Source organism: Chiloscyllium plagiosum, unplaced genomic scaffold (genome assembly GCF_037043375.1).
Source record: "Chiloscyllium plagiosum isolate Xiang-an unplaced genomic scaffold, Cpla_swu_hap1 HiC_scaffold_48, whole genome shotgun sequence".
NCBI lineage: Eukaryota > Metazoa > Chordata > Chondrichthyes > Orectolobiformes > Hemiscylliidae > Chiloscyllium > Chiloscyllium plagiosum.
Genome location: NW_028270186.1, coordinates 52,995,429 through 53,001,377, shown reverse-complemented (window position 1 = coordinate 53,001,377; position 5,949 = coordinate 52,995,429).

Genomic DNA, 5,949 nt, shown 5'->3' with positions numbered 1-5,949 from the left:
GAACCAACACAAGAGGCTACACAGGAGGATCCCAAACCCTGAGGATGTCACCCAGACAGGGGACGAAACGTCTGCACCACACATTCCCAGCTCGGTGAACAGAACCACAACATGGAGAAAGGGTCTCCACAGAAAGGATCGTCAGTGAGGCCATTCAGGGGATAATCCTGAGGATCCTGAACATGACCAGGATTATTTAATGGGGGAGGGGGGAATGGGCAGAGAGGACTCCATCTGTGATACAAACCTTCTGTAATTGTGGGACTGGGATCTTGCTGTGCATTAAAACAGCCACAGGCCAGTCAGTCAACCCAGACTCACTTACCTGCGTGAGAAAGATAGGACTGCAGATGCTGGAAAGTCAGAGTCACAGAATCAGACCGCTCGGCCCATTGATTCCACAATGATCCTCTGAAGAGAATCCAACTCAGGCCCACTCCCCCAGTGATATCCCTAAAACCCTGCATTTCCTATGGCTATTCCAGCTAGCCGGAATATCCCTTGACACAATGGGCAATTTAACACGGCCAATCTGTCGTAATGGCAACTATGGGCAGGAAATCAATACTGGCCCAGCCAGGAACACTCAAACGCTGCAAATGAATGAAACTGAGGTGATCACCCAGGGAGTTCCACCTACCTTCCAGCCCCTGGGGGTGTGTCCGGCCATGATTCACCATGACCGTACCCATCTGTTGCTGCTTGCAATCCTAACCCCCGGTATCCCGAGATATATCAAGGTGAGTGCGGTTAGGACCACAGCTTGATGTGAGAGGAGCCGAATTCTTGGATAACAGGCTATGGGAATGTCACGGTATGACCTGTTCCTTCCCATTTCCATAGGTATGGTCCCTGGCAATGTTCCCTCTATCTCCACAGTAAGTGGGAGGTAATCATGGGAACCCATCCAAATACCTTTTTTATACAACTCCGATAATTTGGACTTCATCCTAACTTTGGTCACTTGGGTTCAGTGGAATCCCTCATACCAAGCCCAGTGTCCCACCGAAAGTGTCCTTACAGCTGTTACTAACCCAGCTCTTGGTTAGCTGCTGTCACTGATAGAGAGAGATTTTGGTGTGGGTGTTCTCCGGGAACAAATATTTACGGTGTTTGTGAGAGACAGAGTCATACATTTCACAGCGTGTCTCAGAGAGTGTCAGTGTCACAGTGTGTCTCAGAGAGTGTGAGAGAGAGTGAGAGAGAGTCACAGTGTGTCTCAGAGAGTCAGAGAGAGTCACAGTGTGTCTCAGAGAGTGTCAGAGAGTCACAGTGTGTCTCAGAGAGTGTCAGTGTCACAGTGTGTCTCAGAGTGTGTGAGAGAGAGTCACAGTGTGTCTCAGAGAATCAGAGAGAGTCACAGTGTGTCTCAGAGAGTGTCAGTGTCACAGTGTGTCTCAGAGTGTGTGAGAGAGAGTCACAGTGTGTCTCAGAGAATCAGAGAGAGTCACAGTGTGTCTCAGAGAGTGTGAGAGAGTGTCACAGTGTGTCTCAGAGAGTGTGAGAGAGTCACAGTGTGTCTCAGAGAGTGTCAGAGAGTGTCACAGTGTGTCTCAGAGAGTGTGAGAGAGAGTGAGAGAGAGTCACAGTGTGTCTCAGAGAGTCAGAGAGAGTCACAGTGTGTCTCAGAGAGTGTCAGAGAGTGTCACAGTGTGTCTCAGAGAGTGTGAGAGAGTCACAGTGTGTCTCAGAGAGTGTCAGAGAGTGTCACAGTGTGTCTCAGAGAGTGTGAGAGTGTGAGAGAGAGTCACAGTGTGTCTCAGAGAGACAGAGAGTTTGAGAGAGAGTCACAGTGTGTCTCAGAGAGTCAGAGAGTGTGAGAGAGAGTCACAGTGTGTCTCAGAGAGTGTGAGAGAGAGAGTCACAGTGTGTCTCAGAGAGTGTGAGAGAGAGTCACAGTGTGTCTCAGAGAGTGTGAGAGAGAGTCACAGTGTTTCTCAGAGAGTGTCAGAGAGTGAAACACTGTGTCTCAGAGAGTGTGAGAGAGAGTCACAGTGTGTCTCAGAGAGTCAGAGAGAGTCATAGTGTGTCTCAGAGAGTGTGAGATAGAGTCACAGTGTGTCTCAGAGAGTGTGAGAGAGAGTCACAGTGTGTCTCTGAGAGTCAGAGAGAGTCACAGTGTGTCTCAAAGAGTGTGAGAGAGTCACAGAGTGTCACAGTGTGTCTCAGAGAGTCGGAGAGTGTAAGAGAGAGTCACAGTGTGTCTCAGAGAGTGTGAGAGAGAGTCACAGTGTGTCTCAGAGAGTCAGAGAGTGTAAGAGAGAGTCACAGTGTATCTCAGAGAGTCAGAGACTGTGAGAGAGAGTCACAGTGTGTCTCAGAGAGTGTGAGAGAGAGTCACAGTGTGTCTCAGAGAGTGTGAGAGAGAGTCACAGCGTGTCTCAGAGAGTGTCAGAGAGTGTCACAGTGTGTCTCAGTGAGTGTCAGAGAGTGACACAGTGTGTCTCAGAGAGTGTGAGAGAGAGTCACAGTGTGACTCAGAGAGTGTGAGAGAGTGTCACAGTGTGTCTCAGAGAGTCAGAGAGTGTTAGAGAGAGTCACAGTGTGTCTCAGAGAGTGTCAGAGAGTGACACAGTGTGTCTCAGAGAGTGTCAGAGAATGTCACAGTGTGTCTCAGAGAGTGTCGGAGAGTGACACAGTGTGTCTCAGAGAGTATGAGAGAGAGTCACAGTGTGTCTCAGAGAGTGTGAGAGAGAGTCACAGTGTGTCTCAGAGAGTCAGAGAGAGTCATAGTGTGTCTCAGAGAGTGTGAGAGAGAGTCACAGTGTGTCTCAGAGAGTGTGAGAGAGAGTCACAGTGTGTCTCAGAGAGTGTGAGAGAGAGTCACAGTGTGTTTCAGAGAGTGTCACAGTGTGTCTCAGAGAGTCAGAGAGAGTCAGAGAGTGTCACAGTGTGTCTCAGAGAGTGTGAGAGAGTGTCACACTGAGTCTCACAGAGTGTGAGAGAGTCACAGTGTGTCTCAGACAGTCAGAGAGAGTCACAGTGTGTCTCAGAGAGTGTGAGAGAGAGTCACAGAGTGTCACAGTGTGTCTCAGAGAGTGTGAGAGAGAGTCACAGTGTGTCTCAGAGAGTCAGAGAGTTTCATAGTGTGTCTCAGGGAGTGTGAGAGAGAGTCACAGTGTGTCTCAGAGAGTGTGAGAGAGAGTCACAGTGTGTCTCAGAGAGTCAGAGAGAGTTACAGTGTGTCTCAGAGAGTGTGAGAGAGTGTCACAGTGTGTCTCAGAGAGTTTGAGAGAGTGTCACAGTGTGTCTCAGAGAGTGTGAGAGAGAGTCACAGTGTGTCTCAGAGAGATCAGAGAGAGTCACAGTGTGTCTCAGAGAGTGTGAGAGAGAGTCACAGTTTGTCTCAGAGAGTGTGAGAGAGAGTCACAGTGTGTCTCAGAGAGTGTGAGAGAGAGTCACAGTGTGTCTCAGAGAGTCAGAGAGAGTCACAGTGTGTCTCAGAGAGTGTGAGAGAGAGTCACAGTCTGTCTCAGAGTGTGTGAGAGAGAGTCACTTTGTGTCTCAGAGAGTGTGAGAGAGAGTCACTGTGTGTCTCAGAGAGTGTCAGAGAGTGACACAGTGTGTCTCAGAGAGTGTCTGAGTGTCACAGTGTGTCTCAGAGAGTGTCAGAGAATGACACAGTGTGTCTCAGAGAATGTGAGAGAGAGTCACAGTGTGTCTCATAGAGTGTGAGAGAGAGTCATAGTGTGTTTCAGAGAGTGTCAGAGAGTGTCACAGTGTGTCTCAGAGAGTCAGAGAGTGTCACAGTGTGTCTCAGAGAGTCAGAGAGTGTCACAGTGTGTCTCAGAGAGTGTGAGAGAGTGTCACAGTGTGTCTCAGTGAGTGTGAGAGAGAGTCACAGTGTGTCTCAGAGAGAGTCAGAGAGAGTCTCAATGTGTCTCAGAGAGTGTGAGAGAGAGTCACAGTGTGTCTCAGAGAGTGTGAGAGAGAGTCGCAGTGTGTCTCAGAGAGTGAGAGAGAGTCACAATGTGTCTCAGAGAGTGTGAGAGAGAGTCACAGTGTGTCTCAGAGAGTGTCAGAGAGTGACACAGTGTGTCTCAGAGAGTGTAAGAGAGTGACACAGTGTGTCTCAGAGAGTGTGAGAGATATTCACTGTGTGTCTCAGAGAGTGTGAGAGAGAGTCACAGTGTGTCTCAGTGAAAGTCAGAGAGAGTCTCAGTGTGTCTCAGAGAGTGTGAGAGAGAGTCACAGTGTGTCTCAGAGAGTGTGAGAGAGATTCACTGTGTGTCTCAGAGAGTGTGAGAGAGAGGCACAATGTGTCTCAGAGAGTGTGAGAGAGAGTCACAGTGTGTCTCAGAGAGTGTCAGAGAGTGACACAGTTTGTCTCAGAGAGTGTGAGAGAGTGTCACAGTGTGTCTCAGAGAGTGTCAGAGAGTGACACAGTGTGTCTCAGAGAGTGTGAGAGAGAGTCACAGTGTGTCTCAGAGAGTGTCTGAGAGTGACACAGTGTGTCTCAGATAGTGTGAGAGAGTCACAGTGAGTCTCAGAGAGTCAGAGAGAGAGTGACAGAGAGTCACAGTGTGTCTCAGAGAGTGTGAGAGAGAGTCATAGTGTGTTTCAGAGAGTGTCAGAGAGTGTCACAGTGTGTCTCAGAGAGTCAGAGAGTGTCACAGTGTGTCTCAGAGAGTGTGAGAGAGTGTCACACTGTGTCTCAGAGAGAGTGAGAGAGTCACAGTGTGTCTCAGACAGTCAGAGAGAGTCACAGTGTGTCTCAGAGAGTGTGAGAAAGAGTCACAGAGTGTCACAGGGTGTCTCAGAGAGTGTGAGAGAGAGTCATAGTGTGTCTCAGAGAGTGTGAGAGAGATTCACAGTGTGTCTCAGAGAGTGTGAGAGAGAGTCACAGTGTGTCTCAGAGAGTGTGAGAGAGAGTCACAGTGTGTTTCAGAGAGTATCAGGTAGTGTCACAGTGTGTTTCAGAGAGTGTCAGATAGTGTCACAGTGTGTCTCAGAGAGTGTGAGATAAAGTCACACTGAGTCTCAGAGAGTCAGAGAGAGTGAGAGAGAGTCACAGTGTGTCTCAGAGAGTGTGAGAGAGATTCACAGTGTGTCTCAGAGAGTGTGAGAGAGAGTCACAGTGTGTCTCAGAGAGTGTGAGAGAGAGTCACAGTGTGTTTCAGACAGTGTCAGATAGTGTCACAGTGTGTCTCAGAGAGTCAGAGAGCGTCTTGGAGTGTCACAGTGTGTCTCAGAGAGAGTGAGAGAGGGTCACACTGTGTCTCAGAGAGTGTGAGAGAGTCACAGTGTGTCTCAGAGAGTATGAGAGAGAGTCACAGTGTGTCTCAGAGAGTGTGAGAGAGAGTCACAGTGTGTCTCAGAGAGTCAGAGAGTGTAACAGTATGTCTCAGAGAGTGTGAGTGAGAGTCTCAGTGTGTCTCAGAGAGTGTGAGAGAGTGTCACAGTGTGTCTCAGAGAGAGTCAGAGAGAGTCACAGTGTGTCTCAGAGAGTGTGAGAGAGTGTCACAGTGTGTCTCAGAGAGTGTGAGAGAGAGTCACAGTGTGTCTCAGAGAGAGTCAGAGAGAGTCTCAGTTTGTCTCAGAGAGTGTGAGAGAGAGTCACAGTGTGTCTGAGAGAGTGTGAGAGAGAGTCACAGTGTGTCTCAGAGAGTCAGAGAGAGTCTCAGTTTGTCTCAGAGAGTGTGAGAGAGTGTCACAGTGTGTCTCAGAGAGTGTGAGAGAGAGTGAGAGAGAGTCACAGTGTGTCTCAGAGAGTCAGAGAGAGTCACAGTGTGTCTCAGAGAGTGTCAGAGAGTGTCACAGTGTGTCTCAGAGAGTGTCAGAGAGTGTCACAGTGTGTCTCAGAGAGTGTGAGAGAGTCACAGTGTGTCTCAGAGAGTGTCAGAGAGTGTCACAGTGTGTCTCAGAGAGTGTGAGAGAGAGTCACAGTGTGTCTCAGAGAGTCAGAGAGAGTCACAGTGTGTCTCAGAGAGTGTCAGAGAGTGTCACAGT